The sequence below is a fragment of the Rutidosis leptorrhynchoides genome, chromosome 1 (assembly GCF_046630445.1).
Source record: "Rutidosis leptorrhynchoides isolate AG116_Rl617_1_P2 chromosome 1, CSIRO_AGI_Rlap_v1, whole genome shotgun sequence".
NCBI classification, from domain to species: Eukaryota; Viridiplantae; Streptophyta; class Magnoliopsida; order Asterales; family Asteraceae; genus Rutidosis; species Rutidosis leptorrhynchoides.
In genome coordinates this window covers 219,008,245-219,026,241 of record NC_092333.1, presented here as the reverse complement: position 1 = coordinate 219,026,241, position 17,997 = coordinate 219,008,245, and positions in this window count along the sequence as shown.

Here is a 17,997-nt window from a genome sequence, read left to right as displayed (position 1 = left end):
AAGATCTTGAGTATGCATATTTGTGTCAAAAATAAAACTGCATATCCAAGAACTTGTGTTGTAAAATATGCTAGAAATCGTGTTGTTATCATCATTTGTAAAGTTTGTAAGTCGAAGATTATCGCTAAACGATAATCATCTTTATTTCGTCCAAAGCTTGTATCAAAAATAAGAATCATGGTTTGTAATGTATAATATATGCAGTTTTTCTTTTAAAAATGTCGCATATAGAGGTCAATACCTCGCAATGAAATCATACGTTATCTAACACGTTCTTACGGTTAAGGACGGGTTATGACATGTGGTATCAGAGCGGTGGTCTTAGCGAACCAGGTTTGCATTAGTGTGTCTAACTGATAAGTCGTTAGGATACATTAGTAAGTCTGGACTTTGACCGGGTCTTATTTAAAAACCATTGCTTATCATCGTTGGTTAAAATTTATATGTAAATATTATGTAGTACTAATGGGTTAGTTGTTGTGTGATAGATGTCGGGCTCAAAACTTGTTATCACATTCAGCGACTCCGAACCAGAATCTTCAGATGATGTTCCAGTCATTAACCTATCCGATGACGAAAATAATATCTTTGGGGAAGACTCACAAATTCCGGATGAACCGACTATAGAGAACCCGGAAAGTGAACCCGAGGAGGAAAGTGAACCCGAGGAGGAAAGTGAACCCGAGGAGGAAAGTGAACCCGAGGAAGAAATACAGGAAATTACAAAAGAAGAGTTCGAACTAGGAAAGAAACGAAAGGCTAATGAATTAGAAAATTCAAATCCTGAGTTTAATAAGGATGATGTGGCACCAACTCCACTAGACACTACCACCCCTATTCCCGCTATTCCTATTCGTTCTATCCCGGCATCCAGTTCTTCAGTCCCACAGCCAAAATATAGGCAGACAGCCAGGATAAGCGTTAAGCGATTCTTTGAACCTAAACGTCCTAGAAAATAGACCAAACGATGCGCTGCCGTATTAAACCATGGGATCATATAATGTTTTGTATAATATTATTAGTGTGGTTTGTTTAATGTTCGATGTAAGATAAGCATATGTAAAATAGTGAAGTGTGAAATGCAATAATTTTCCATGGTTAAGTATTATTTAGATGGTAGTAATTGATTCTGTACTAAGCTATTAAGTATGGACATTAACGGGTAGGTACTACCCTAGATATAATTATAAAACGCTAATAAGAAGAAAAGGCTTTTATAATAATACCTGGTTCATATTATTAATAAGCTATAATGTACTGTAAATATACACTACATCTATAATATTCCATGTGAATAATTATTTTCTTTTCATTCTTATAGAAGAATATGGCGCGATTGAACCGAATGACGGAACAAGAAATCCAGGAACTCATCAATCAGCGAGTGAACGACAGAATGTTATGGGTCGAGGCTGCAAGAGGTGCTGCAGTTAACCCAAATCCTCGTGTAGGATGCACCTACAAGACTTTTCAAGCTTGCAAGCCCTCATCATTCAGTGGAACGGAAGGACCGATCGGTTTAACCCGGTGGATAGAAAAGATGGAGACTGTGTTTAAAATAAGTGGTTGTGTTGAAAAGGACATGACCAAGTATGCATCGTGCACTTTACAAGATAGTGCACTCACGTGGTGGAAAAATTATGTGAAGGCTGTAGGAGGAGATGTAGCTTATGATACTCCATGGGAGGAATTCAAAACAATGTTAATCAACGAATATTGTCCAAGGAACGAGGTTAGGAAGTTGGAGGATGAATTACGAAGTCTGAAGGTTGTTGGTACTGAAATCACCAACTACAATCAGCGATTCATGGAATTAGTTTTGCTATGTCCTGAATTGGTTCCAACTGAAGAACGGAAGATTGAAATGTACAAAGATGGTTTGCCCACAAAGGTTAAGGCAAACGTTACAGCATCAAGACCTAAGACAATTCATGAAGCTATAACCATGGCAAACGAGCTAATGGATCAGGTCATCTTGGATAAGAAATCATTCAATACTGATGTGAAGGTATTGGGTAACAAAAGAAAGTGGAATGGAAATTATGATCGAGGTAACCAACAACAATCTTTTAAGAAACAAGAAGCCACGAAAGGTGCGGGTAGTGGTTCAGGTTTTGGTTACAAAGGACAAAATCCTTTATGCAACCGATGCCACAAACATCACTTTGGTTACTGTAGTGTGGTGTGCAACAAATGTAATCGACAGGGTCATCTTGCTGAAGATTATAGGGCTCTCGTTACAAATACAAATGGTACCAAGACTCCTGCCACCAATGCAAATAGAACTGCTTTGGCTACCGTTACTTGTTTTGGGTGTGGAAAACAAGGTCACTATAAGAGCCAGTGCCCGAATCCAGAGAAGAATGTCGGACCTGCACATGGGAGAGCATTTATTATTAATGCTAGAGAGGCACGTGAAGACCCGGAGCTTGTTACGGGTACGTTTACCATTAATAACTTATCAGCGTCTATTATATTTGATACTGGTGCCGATAGAAGTTACGTGTGTAGAAATTTTTACACTAAATTGAATTGTTCATCATTACCTCTAGATGCTAAGTACATGATTGAGTTAGCTAATGGTAAACTAATTAAAGCCGATAAAATTTGTCGTGATTGTGAAATAAATTTAGCCGGAGAAACGTTTAAAATTGACTTAATACCCGTAGAATTAGGAAGTTTTGATGTAATAGTCGGCATGGACTGGATGTCCAAAGTAGGAGTTGAAGTTGTGTGTGCCAAGAAGGCAATTCGCATTCCTTGTAAGGACAAAATGCCGGTGATGATTTATGGAGAGAAGGGTAATTCAAAGCTAAAACTCATTAGCTGTTTGAAAGCCAAGAAGTGTTTAGAAAAGGGATGTTATGCTATTCTAGCACATGTTAATAAAGTCGAAAAGAAAGAAAAAGAGAAGTGCATCAATGACGTGCCTGTGGCAAGAGATTTACCTGAAGTTTTTCCGGAAGAGTTGTCGGGATTACCTCCATTTAGATCTGTGGAATTTCAAATAGATTTAGTACCAGGAGCTGCACCAGTGGCTCGTGCGCCATATAGACTTGCACCGTCCGAATTAAAAGAACTTCAAAGTCAGTTAAAAGAATTACTGGACCGTGGATTCATACGACCAAGTACTTCACCGTGGGGAGCTCCAATTTTGTTTGTTAAGAAGAAAGATGGATCTTTTAGGATGTGTATAGATTATCGTGAATTAAATAAGTTAACTATCAAGAATCGGTATCCACTACCGAGAATTGATGACTTATTTGATCAACTGCAAGGATCATGTGTTTATTCGAAAATCGACCTAAGATCGGGCTATCATCAATTACGTGTCAAAGAAGAAGATATACCGAAAACTGCTTTTCGGACACGTTATGGTCATTACGAATTTTTGGTCATGCCGTTTGGATTGACGAATGCGCCAGCTGTATTCATGGACCTCATGAATCGAGTTTGTATTCCATATTTAGATAAGTTTGTTATCGTTTTCATTGATGATATTCTTATCTATTCCAAGAGTGAGCAAGAGCTTGAGCAGCATTTAAGGTTGATATTAGAGTTGTTGAGAAAAGAACAGCTATACGCTAAATTTTCTAAGTGTGCTTTCTGGTTGGAAGAAGTGCAATTTCTTGGCCACGTTGTTAGTAGCAAAGGAATTCAGGTTGATCCAGCAAAAATTGAAGCCATTGAAAAATGGGAGATTCCTAAGACACCAACGCAGATACGCCAATTTTTGGGTTTAGCCGGTTATTATAGAAGGTTTATTCAAGATTTTTCCCGAATAGCTAAGCCGTTGACAGCGTTAACGCAAAAAGGGAAGAAATATGAATGGACCTCTGAGCAGGAGAGTGCATTTCAATTACTGAAAAAGAAGTTGACTACGGCGCCTATTTTATCATTACCAGAAGGGAACGATGATTTTGAAATATATTGTGACGCTTCGCGACAAGGTTTTGGTTGCGTTCTTATGCAACGGAAGAAAGTTATTGCATACGCATCCCGACAATTGAAGATTCACGAGCGGAATTATACGACGCATGATCTAGAACTGGGAGCAGTCGTGTTTGCATTAAAGATATGGAGACACTACTTGTATGGGGTTAAATGCACTGTGTTTACTGATCATAAAAGTCTTCAACATATTTTTGATCAGAAACAGCTGAACATGAGGCAACGTAGGTGGGTCGAGTTAATAAACGACTATGATTGTGAAATTCGTTATCATCCAGGGAAAGCGAATGTGGTGGCTGACGCACTAAGCAGAAAGGAACGAGAACCAATTCGAGTACGAGCGATGAACATAAAAATTCGTATGAATCTCAACTCACAAATCAAAGAAGTTCAACGAGAAGCACTTACTAAATAAAACATAAGAAATGAAATAATGAAGAAGTATGAGAAGCAACTCGTTATACGGGAAGACGGAATTCGATATTTTGCAAACCGTATTTGGGTACCGAAGTTGGGTGGATTAAGGAAGTTGATATTGAATGAGGCACATAAGACAAGATACTCGATACATCCTGGAGTTGGAAAGATGTACCAAGATCTTAAGACACATTATTGGTGGCCTAATTTAAAGACAGACGTTGCAACATATGTTGGGGAGTGTTTAACTTGTTCCAAGGTCAAAGCAGAACACCAGAAGCCGTCAGGGTTACTTCAACAACCAGAAATCCCAGAATGGAAATGGGATGGTATTACCATGGATTTCATCACGAAGTTACCAAAGACTGCCTGGGGATACGACACCATTTGGGTGATTGTTGATCGTCTCACCAAATCTGCACATTTCTTGCCTATAAAGGAAACGGATAGAATGGAGAAACTATTACGATTGTATATAAAGGAAATTGTTTCAAGGCATGGAATACCTATTTCCATTATATCCGATCGTGATAGTAGATTTACCTCAAAGTTCTGGCAATCACTACAGGAGGCACTAGGAACTCGTTTGGATATGGGTACCGCATATCATCCGCAAACGGACGGGCAGAGTGAAAGAACAATTCAGACTGTTGAAGACATGCTCAGGGCATGTGTGATCGATTTTGGAAACGGATGGGATAAGTATCTACCATTAGCAGAATTCTCGTATAATAATAGTTATCATGCGAGCTTTAAAGCTGCACCATTCGAAGCATTGTACGGAAGGAAGTGTAGATCTCCTATCTGTTGGAATGAAGTAGGAGATCGACAATTAACTGGTCCCGAGATCATACATGAAACTACTGAAAAGATAGTACAAATCAAGGAGAGATTGAAAACAGCCCGTAGTCGCCAAAAGAGCTACGCCGATGTCCGAAGAAACCATTAGAGTTTCAGATCGGTGACATGGTTATGTTAAAGGTGTCACCATGGAAAGGTGTAATACATTTTGGAAAAAGGGGTAAACTGAACCCAAGATATGTAGGCCCGTTCAAGATCATCGAACGCATTGGACCGGTAGCTTATCGACTCGAGTTACCGCAACAACTCGCCGGAGTACATAATACCTTTCACGTCTCAAACCTTAAGAAGTGTCTTGCAAAGGAAGATTTCACCATTCCTCTTGAAGAAATCCATGTCGACGAGAAACTACAATTCGTCGAAGAACCAATCGAAATCATGGACCGTGAAGTTAAACAGCTCAAGCAGAGCAACATACCGATCGTTAAGGTTTGTTGGAATGCTCGAAGGGGTCCCGAGTTTACTTGGGAACGAGAGGATCAGATGGAACAAAAGTATCCACACTTGTTTCTCGATGACGCAAAATAGGTACAATTTTAAAATTTCTGGACGAAATTTATTTAACGGGTAGGTACTGTAATGACCCGCACTTTTTCGATCGTTCTATACTTATAACATTAATATTTACATAAATTAAACCTTACCAACATGATAAGCAATCCAAATTGTTGAGACTTATGTTTTTGAAATGAGTTTTACACAACGTTTGACCGTCTAGTTTGACCGATGATATCACGAACTATATAACATATGATAATTATACGTTTATGTATATATATGTATATATACATATTTAACATGATTTAAGGATGTTTTAATATCTCATTTTGTATTAATAACAATAAGTTATAAGTATATTTTGAAACTACTAACTTAAGTTTTCAAAACGATAACCATACGTAACGTTATTTGACATAAATACTTATAACATATAATGTTTATACATATATCGTATATGTAATGTATTTAATCACTTTTAAAGACTTAAATACATAAAACAATATAAGTATATTCACAAAAGATAGCTATATTTGAATTCTCATTTCATTTTTCACAAGATTTTCTATACGTATATCTAGAGTATATGTACTCGTATCATACCTAGCCTCTATACGTATTTACTATTGGTATATACACATCAAATCACCACCAACCAGCCCTTGTTCAATGCCTTATGTATAAGGTAACTACTTTTGTTATCTAGTATGACAATTTCACATGATTAAAAGATTTTTTCACAAAATTACAAACTTATACACCTTTTACACCACCATTTATACTCCATTCCATTTTTATTTTACTACACATTTCTTTAATCAAAAACACACTCTTAAGAAACTCCATAACCATTCAGCTAGTATCCATGAAGATCTAGCCATAAAAACATCACTTAAACACCATAAGAAAAACCTTACAAAAACACTTCAAGAATCCTTTCAAGAACACAAGTTTACTTCCAATCTTTCATCCAACTCCATCACTCTTTTGGTTCTAGATTTTTACTTCTCTTTTACAGCAATCTTGTCCAAGTAACTTGAGGTAGTAACTTTGTTCATAACCTTATTCGATTCATATATATATAGCTATCTTATTTTGTGGTATAAAATTTTAACAACAAGAACATAGTTTGAATGTTTTCAAACTTGTTTGCAAACTAAATAGATCCTTCTCACTTAACTTTTAAAATACTTCAAGACCTGTAATATATCATAAATATATGCTAATTTAACAAGGTATAACTTGGTTTTTCAAAGAACACCTTAAAAACTGAATTTACGACGTCGGAGTGCAACCGGGGGCTGTTTTGGGTTGGATAATTAAAAACCATCTTAAACTTTGAATTGGAGGTTTATTTTCTGGAAAAATGATTTTTACTATGAATATGATAACACATAAAAATTTCATGATTTAACTCAAAGTATAAGTATTTTTAGAAAAATAATCATTTAAGGTTGTTTACATGATGGAAAATGATTAACTTCATAAGTTTCACTAAAGTTTGACCTATGACCTGTGATTTCGAATACAAACTAAGGTATTTACAGTTCATAGTCTTAAAGAGGGACTCGATCCAAGGAAGTGGCAAGTTGAATCAACGAAAACGGAGTTGTAACGAAGAAACTATGACCAAAACGAGATCGGATATCTAAGACTAGTTTAGCTACGAAAATAATTGGAGAAAATTAAATAAATCACATCTTTTTAAAATAACATGATATTTTATATATATGTACTCATAATTTAATTTTATATGGTTCAGGATCACCCGTAAACAATACGAGAAGATTAATCATAAGATCCCATGATTGTACGCAACACGTCATTTGACAACACCGGTACTTTATGTACGCAACACGTCATTTGACAACACCGGTACCGTGGGTCAAGATTAATCTCGACCAATACATATACGATGGGGGTTTTTATTTATTTCATTGGGGGTTTATTAAACACCTAAAAATGAACCATTAAAATTGAATTACTAACATCGGACTGCTAACTACGGACTAAGGAATTATTAAAAGTATTAAAAGTATTATAAGTATATATATGTGACGTTTGTTTAAAAAGAAAAGGTATTGATATATTATATATGGATAGGTTCGTGATATCAATCGGAGACCAAGTCAAAATTACATATCTTCAAGACGAAAGTGAGTATATAGTCCCACTTTTAAACTCTAAGTATTTTGTAACATCCCGCGTTTTTCCGTTAAATTTAATTTTAACACCGTCTTTTTTTTTTAAAACATAATCTTTCGTATTTAAATTAATAGTTTCCGTGAGTAACGTTCATTATATTCCCGCTATTTAATTTTGACATCACCCGTTTACTCGAGAGTTTTAAAATATTCGTATGGTTAATTACCGCACCCGCTTTGAAACTTGAGGGACCAATCTCGTCACTTGGCCAAATTGGGGCAACTAGTCACCACCTCCCCACCTTCCTCACCATTCAATCACCTCCATCTCTCTCTCTTTCTCTCTAGCAAGAACACACACACAAACACCCAATTCAAACATTCATCATCTAAATCCGGATCGGGAAGCAAACTTCAAAACAAATTACATATTCGTGATCCTCTCTTCATCCTCTACAATTTGATACCAACTTCATCTCGTTTGGGTAACATTTCTAAAACTCTAGATTTCTCTAAATTCGTGTTTTTGATTTGAAATGGTGTTAGTTAGTGTCTATGGCTCGTGTCTAGCATGAATATATGATTTACTTGCTCGATTTGTTGTTTTGAGTAACTAGTTTGAGTTTTTGAAATGGGTTTGCTTAATCCTTGATTTTGGATGAGTTAATGTTGTTAGATTGTTAAAGTTCATGTTTTAATTGTGTTACTAGTATCACTAGCTTCGTTTTGATGTATAGGTTGATTTAGAAAACTTCAAAAACCCGATTAATGATTTTGTGATGTTTAACTAGGGTTTGATAGTTCTTGACATGAACTTTTTGATGCTTAAATGCCATGAAATGGTAATTGTTAGTGTTTAGTGGTAATGTATGCTTCATTACCTTCAAAACGGCATATCATATGTGTAAATTGGATTCCCGGAACTCAAAATGCATTTGATGAACTTGAAACCTTGATTATGAACGTTTAATGCGGTTTTTGGTTGTTGTTAGTGATGAATTGCTTGATGAAATGTGCTTAGTTGTTTTCCTTGTCAAATTACCTTTCCAACGATATATGGTATGCATTTTAAATTTTTTCGGTGGATGAAATGTGTTAAATTGTGTTTTGGTTCGAGACTTAGTCTATTTTCTGCAAACAGCATTTTTCCCAGGTATGCGCGCCGCGCATACCACCGCGCGCCGCGCGAATCTAAAAACCCGGATGAATGGCCCTTTTAGTCAAGTTCTGACCTGGTTTTACACTTGGGTGCGCGCCGCGCAACCCATTGCGCGCCGCGCAAAACCCCCAGGCCAGGCTCTTGTGTTTTTAAATGTTCTCAAAATGTTTCTCGCTTAACCGTAACCCCGATTAACATGAAAATCGGCTATTGTGTTCATATATGATTTCTCATCAGGGGAAAATTGTCGGATACCCGACCCGACCCCGTTGACTTTGACTTTGACCAAGTTTGACTTTTAGTCAAACTTAACCAAACTTTTATGCAAATGTTCTAACATGCTTTTATACGTGATTCTTGCATGAAACTTGACAACATGATTCACATGCTATACTAATCGAGTCGTAACGAGCCATAGGACTAATTGAACACATTTCACCCGACCTTGTGTCGTAACCGGTTAATTGATACAACTTACTTGTTTAGGTCAAGGCTAAGCAACTTTCATGCATACGTTACTTTGTGAAGTACTTTTATACTCGTGCACTCGAGGTGAGATCATAGTCCCATCTTTCAACAACTTTTATACTTTTAAATTATGGGATGAGAAACATATACAGTTTTATACTACATACTTTATTACTTTGAACACAAGTACAAGGAAACAAACATTCTACAGCGAGTTTAGAACAAAAATCCTCAATTCGATTATCATTAGTTACACTTGCCGGGTGTAAGCGAGAACTTATGTTGTATGGATCCATATGGGTTTGACAAACCCTCATTCAAACGGTTCGCTACCGTTTACGAATGGAATATATTTTCGTGAAACAGTGTATGTTCTAACACTAAGTGATGGGGTTCTATGGAAGGAAATGTTAAGCATTGATAATTGGGTGCTCGCGAACCAACTTTTGGAATGCAACTTTTGGATGATCAATTTATGGAAATACTAAATCTTGTGGTTCAAAATATAACATTTACTAATACACCTATGATTTCACCAACGTTTTTCGTTGACAGTTTTCTATATGTTTCTCAGGTTCATACATGGCTATTTGATACATGCTTCCGCGTACATTCATACTTGCTTGGGGTCAAGCATACATGCATACACTCTGATTTCTTGCTTGGAGTCAAGCATACATACATGCATACGCTAGTGATAGCACCTTTGGATTCAAACATATTGTTTACATACTTACGCTATTTATAGCAACTGTGATTTTAAACTAATTATGTCGCAAGATATTTCATTTGTACTTTACTACTTTTGTAAACTTAAACTTGTTGTCGATCCGTTTGTTAAACTAAACTTTGTACCTTTCAAATGAACGCGATATAATTTTGGTCAAACGAGTCTCATATAGGGACTACGACCACGCAACGGGACCTAAGTTAACGACGCCGTCAATAACGGTTTTGGTCGGGTCGTTACAAGTGGTATCAGAGCGTTGGTTGTAGGGAACTAGGACGTGCATTGGTGTGTCTAACAGAGTCGTTAGGACGCATTAGTGAGTCTAGACTACAACCGGATAGTTAGCATTTGCATTCTGACATACATTTGCTATAGATAGCACTTACTTGACTACTTGTGCATTATACTTGAATCATTCTTAGGCAAACTTTTTTTTTATGGTACCCAACCTTCATCATACGAACTCGTATTCCACCACTTTTTGGTAACACACGTAAATTCATGATTCATACACGTATGGATGACGACGACTTCATTAGTCACACTTGTTCGGGAACTCTGTCTCCCGGATTGTTATTTGCCACCGTTTCAACTTACTATCGGTTTTCCACTGGTGTTTCTTGCTATCTACTTTTTGGTGTTACTACCATCACTACTCTAGGTGAGTATCGTCATCACTAATTATCACTACGGTTGCGTACTTTTTGTTATCATGACTCGTTACTCTTTTCATACCTGAATACCTTATTGTCTGACTCGAACCACATTGCCGTGAACAATCATTTATACACTTCCCTCGGGGAACGCTTCTTTATAGTTGCACTAATTCTTTCGATTCAATACGAGTCACGTTAGAGACGTCGTTACACTTTGTTTATTTTAAACTTCACGATTACACGAACTTGAATCTATAGAGTGATGTGGGGATGGAGGTATGAGTTAGCGTAATATAACGACACTCGATCAACGTGGTTATATTACGGTAAGACATACCAAAGTTCTAGTGACACGTGATGGTGGTTAGACTCGATCAACCTAAACACCACCATGTGCCATGTACATGACTTCATTCGTTCATGTTTGGACATCTGAAAACTCCGAGAATATTGATAACAACCATACCGAGGACACACCTTCGACTTTTGTCAAATTATATTTATGCTTCCGAATGAATTACCGATTCCATTCGACTTCAACCGTATGTCGCACGGGTATACTAGCTCGTCCTCGCGCAGTCTTATTGACTAACTACAATTTACTCGTTATGCTCACATCGGGGCGGAAACTTCTCTCTCACCACACTCGTACTTCCGATTCAGGAAACCTTTGTTCTAAACTCTCAATGGAGGGAGGGACTCTCCACGTTATACTAGTATTCACCTCGAGGGTGAATAGTTCCGACGAACGTTTTTGGAAACCGATAAATCTTCCGCGACGCGAATTTTCTTGAGAAACTTGTCCTAAGCTAACGTTTTCAATTCCTAGCAAACTTGTTCTATATGCCTTAGGGAAATGTACCCCGTTTCAGATCGAGATCCTCGTTTCACTTCTAGATTTTGGAGTACCTTACAAAAAGTCTCGGGACCGCGTTTAGACATGAGTACCGCGTACCATCCACAACCCGACGGACCGAACAAACATACGATTTAGGTCTTGAAAACCATAATACGAATTTGTATTACCAACTTCAAATTTACTTGAGAAAAGTATTTTCCTTTAACCGAATCCTCGTACTACAATGATTTTCATTCGATTTTTAACATCACTCCTTTTGAAACCACATGTGACCGGAAACGTCATTCTCCTTTTGTCGAACCAAGTAAACGATGACCAATTCACCGGGACCGGGATTATGCATGAGCGACCGAGAAAACTTATCCATATCCAAGAAAGACCCAACACGACTCGTTGTCGCCAAATGAGCTACGCCGATTTAGACGTAAACATTTCAAATTCCACGTGGGAAACCGCGTCACGTTAAGAGTCGCACCTTGGAAAGGTGCAATCCGTTTCGGGAAACGTAGGAAGCTAAATCCGCTATATTTCGATCCTTTAAATTCTTGGGGTGTTTTGGACCCGTTGCTAGCCGTTTAGATTTTCCGACTCATTTTGAGTCTCCGTTTATCCTACATTCGATGAATCAACTTAAAGACGTGTTTTGCGAAACGAGAACTTGTTATCTCCTTTGATGAACTCACTATCGACGATAACCCTCACTTCCTAGGAGGACCGGTTGAAACCATGAATCGTGAAGCCAAACCTTAAAACAACATACGACCCCGACCTTCAAGTTCGTTGAAATGCTCAAGGACGTACCTTCACTTATTCGTAGAATTTACAACGCAAGATCTCGAGTAAGATTCAACAACTACTACTTCCAACTAAATTTCGGGACGAAATTTCTTTTGAGGCGTGGATAATGTAACATCCCGCGTTTTTCCGTTAAATTTAATTTTAACACCGTCTTTTTTTTTAAAACATAATCTTTCATATTTAAATTAATAGTTTCCGTGAGTAACGTTCATTATATTCCCGCTATTTAATTTTGACATCACCCGTTTACTCGAGCGTTTTAAAATATTCGTATGGTTAATTACCGCACCCGCTTTGAAACTTGAGGGACCAATCTCGTCACTTGGCCAAATTGGGGCAACTAGTCACCACCTCCCCACCTTCCTCACCATTCAATCACCTCCATCTCTCTCTTTCTCTCTAGCAAGAACACACACACAAACACCCAATTCAAACATTCATCATCTAAATCCGGATCGGGAAGCAAACTTCAAAACAAATTACATATTCGTGATCCTCTCTTCATCCTCTACAATTTGATACCAACTTCATCTCGTTTGGGTAACATTTCTAAAACTCTAGATTTCTCTAAATTCGTGTTTTTGATTTGAAATGGCGTTAGTTAGTGTCTATGGCTCGTGTCTAGCATGAATATATGATTTACTTGCTCGATTTGTTGTTTTGAGTAACTAGTTTGAGTTTTTGAAATGGGTTTGCTTAATCCTTGATTTTGGATGAGTTAATGTTGTTAGATTGTTAAAGTTCATGTTTTAATTGTGTTACTAGTATCACTAGCTTCGTTTTGATGTATAGGTTGATTTAGAAAACTTCAAAAACCCGATTAATGATTTTGTGATGTTTGACTAGGGTTTGATAGTTCTTGACATGAACTTTTTGATGCTTAAATGCCATTAAATGGTAATTGTTAGTGTTTAGTGGTAATGTATGCTTCATTACCTTCAAAACGGCATATCATATGTGTAAATTGGATTCCCGGAACTCAAAATGCATTTGATGAACTTGAAACCTTGATTATGAACGTTTAATGCGGTTTTTGGTTGTTGTTAGTGATGAATTGCTTGATGAAATGTGCTTAGTTGTTTTCCTTGTCAAATTACCTTTCCAACGATATATGGTATGCATTTTAAATGTTTTCGGTGGATGAAATGTGTTAAATTGTGTTTTGGTTCGAGACTTAGTCTATTTTCTGCAAACAGCATTTTTCCCAGGTATGCGCGCCGCGCATACCACCGCGCGCCGCGCGAATCCAAAAACCCGGATGAATGGCCCTTTTAGTCAAGTTCTGACCTGGTTTTACACTTGGGTGCGCGCCGCGCAACCCATTGCGCGCCGCGCAAAACCCCCAGGCCAGGCTCTTGTGTTTTTAAATGTTCTCAAAATGTTTCTCGCTTAACCGTAACCCCGATTAACATGAAAATTGGCTATTGTGTTCATATATGATTTCTCATCAGGGGAAAATTGTCGGATACCCGACCCGACCCCGTTGACTTTGACTTTGACCAAGTTTGACTTTTAGTCAAACTTAACCAAACTTTTATGCAAATGTTCTAACATGCTTTTATACGTGATTCTTGCATGAAACTTGACAACATGATTCACATGCTATACTAATCGAGTCGTAACGAGCCATAGGACTAATTGAACACATTTCACCCGACCTTGTGTCGTAACCGGTTAATTGATACAACTTACTTGTTTAGGTCAAGGCTAAGCAACTTTCATGCATACGTTACTTTGTGAAGTACTTTTATACTCGTGCACTCGAGGTGAGATCATAGTCCCATCTTTCAACAACTTTTATACTTTTAAATTATGGGATGAGAAACATATACAGTTTTATACTACATACTTTATTACTTTGAACACAAGTACAAGGAAACAAACATTCTACAGCGAGTTTAGAACAAAAATCCTCAATTCGATTATCATTAGTTACACTTGCCGGGTGTAAGCGAGAACTTATGTTGTATGGATCCATATGGGTTTGACAAACCCTCATTCAAACGGTTCGCTACCGTTTACGAATGGAATATATTTTCGTGAAACAGTGTATGTTCTAACACTAAGTGATGGGGTTCTATGGAAGGAAATGTTAAGCATTGATAATTGGGTGCTCGCGAACCAACTTTTGGAATGCAACTTTTGGATGATCAATTTATGGAAATACTAAATCTTATGGTTCAAAATATAACATTTACTAATACACCTATGATTTCACCAACGTTTTTCGTTGACAGTTTTCTATAAGTTTCTCAGGTTCATACATGGCTATTTGATACATGCTTCCGCGTACATTCATACTTGCTTGGGGTCAAGCATACATGCATACACTCTGATTTCTTGCTTGGAGTCAAGCATACATACATGCATACGCTAGTGATAGCACCTTTGGATTCAAACATATTGTTTACATACTTACGCTATTTATAGCAACTGTGATTTTAAACTAATTATGTCGCAAGATATTTCATTTGTACTTTACTACTTTTGTAAACTTAAACTTGTTGTCGATCCGTTTGTTAAACTAAACTTTGTACCTTTCAAATGAACGCGATATAATTTTGGTCAAACGAGTCTCATATAGGGACTACGACCACGCAACGGGACCTAAGTTAACGATGCCGTCAATAACGGTTTTGGTCGGGTCGTTACATATTTCGGGATGAGAATACATGTATTTTATGTTTTACGTTATGGACACAAGTAACTGAAAAATATATTCTACGTTGAGTTGTACCACTGGCATACTTCCCTGTAGCTTGGTAACTGTTATTTACAGCGGTATTGTAAACGCGAATCCTGTTGATAGATCTATCGGGCCTGACAACCCCAACCGGACTGGACGACCAGTATTCAACGGTTGCACAGTACTTCGTTTTGTGACTACACTTGGTACGGTGTAGTAAGATTTCATAATAAAGGGAATATGCGACGTGATTAAATGTTAAGTATGGTTACCAAGTGCTTAACCACTTAGAATATTTTTATTAAAACGTTTATATATGAAATCTTGTGGTCTATATATATATATTGCTGCCGGCATTAAACCTATATCTCACCAACTTTATGTTGACGTTTTAAGCATGTCTATTCTCAGGTGATAATTAGAAGCTTCCGCTGCAACATGTTGAATTTGAACAAGATCTTGAGTATGCATATTTGTGTCAAAAATAAAACTGCATATCCAAGAACTTGTGTTGTAAAATATGCTAGAAATCGTGTTGTTATCATCATTTGTAAAGTTTGTAAGTCGAAGATTATCGCTAAACGATAATCATCTTTATTTCGTCCAAAGCTTGTATCAAAAATAAGAATCATGGTTTGTAATGTATAATATATGCAGTTTTTCTTTTAAAAATGTCGCATATAGAGGTCAATACCTCGCAATGAAATCATACGTTATCTAACACGTTCTTACGGTTAAGGACGGGTTATGACACCTCCAGCATACCAGATTCTTTCTAGAGTTTCTCTTCCTCCTATCCAAACACAATAGTATCGTACTTTCTGATGACGAGACCCCATTATCTTCCAATCTTTTCTCCTCGGATAGTAGCTTGCTAGTAACATCTTCAAACTTCAATGTTTCTTTTCCCGTACATTAGAATAGGTTTCATGTGTTCATAGGATGATAACAAAGATAATATCAACCTCAAAGCTTTACCTTCATCAAAGTATGAAATTGTTCTTTAAGATACAACCGATTTGAGATGCCCATGCCACGGTACAACTGCTCTAGTTTAACCCAAAGCTCCTTAGCCGTACAACTGCTCTAGTTTAACCCAAAGCTCCTTAGCCATACAACTGCTCTAGTTTAACCCAAAGCTCTAGCGAGATTAATGATATGTTTCAAGTGTCAGACTTGAAGAAGTGCTTGTCATACGAGAGTCTGATAATTCCTTTGGTAGAGATACAAGTTGTTAGTAAACATCATTTCATGAAGGAACCTGTTAAAACCATGGACCGTGAGGTCAAACGTTTAAAGTAGAGCAATATACCGATTGTTGAAGTTCGGAGGAACGCATGCAGAGGACCAGAATTCACGTGGGAACGTTAAGGCCAGATGAAACAAAAGTATCCTCAACTGTTTCCTGACGAAACAACTCCAGCTGACGTGCACTAAATTTCAGGATGAAATTTCATTAACTGGGGGGGGGGGGGGGTAATGTAACAACCATGCTATTCCTGTTAAGCTTCGTTAACTGCCCGTTAAGTTATTTAACGGAACTTGCTTGAATTTTGTGTATTTAATCGAATTAAATGCATATTTGAGTTCATGATGAACTACTATATTTAATATATGATTATATTAGCCAGAAAACCTATTTCATGTTTTGAAATACTAAGAAAACGATACGATTTTGAAAACTGCAACAAAGGTCCCATGAGACTACGAAATGCTCGATTTTTAATAAAATAATTATATTTAATAATTATTAACTTTAAGAAAAAATATTTAATTTATTATATAATTAATGAATTAAACTTGTGGGATGCGTTTTAACGATCGGTTAACGTTTCGGGAACTCGGTACGATTAACGGCAACTAGAAACTGACCACACTTAGCGGATTAGCAAGGCAAAACATAATGTAATTCACTTTTAATAATTATAATATATAATTATTATGTTTTTAAGACACTTTAAATTTATTGGAATTTTTATAGATTAAAAACGCGAGAAATTAACGATTATCGATTCGATTTGCGCTTTCGATTACCGACACTCGATGGATTGCACAATACTTGAACTACCTAGACAAAATAAAGCCCAATGAGCCTTTATCCAGCCCCTAGGCTGAAATCCACAAGAAGGGGGCCTTCTTTGATCTATGTTGGGCTATTACTTCTCCTAGTGTCCATTTGACCTTGATTAGAGCCCTAAAGCTAACCCTTAAAACCCCTAATTGGAAAAATACACCCATTCACTCCCTCCTAACCCTAAATCACGAAAATTTCAGCTCCTCCCTCCTCCTCTCATCATCATTCATCAACACCACACAAACACTATCAATTTTGATTATTTGCTTAAACCTTCAACACGAAAGTGATTGCTTTAATCGTTCTCGACACGCTAATATAAATTGATTTGTTGCTAGAGGTATAAAATCACTACCTTAATCTTCTTAGATCTGATTTTGATCAATTATTTAGTATACAAGGGTCTAGTGCTCAATTAATTGCGATTACATGTGTAATTAGTGGTTAAATTGTTCGATTCTTATGATTTGCTTGAAAACCGAATTGTTTTGCCATGTTTATGGAATTATGACTTTTCTATATGTAAAAATAAAGTATATATTTGGAATCCTCTCGAAAAATTAATAAATTTAGGCTTTGGAATTGCATGATTTCGTTACCAGATGTGCTAGTTATGATTGATTGAAGTTTTTGCTAGGGTTTTGCATGCAATACGAATTTTTTTGGTGTTTATTCTTTATGAATTAGTTATTGAAT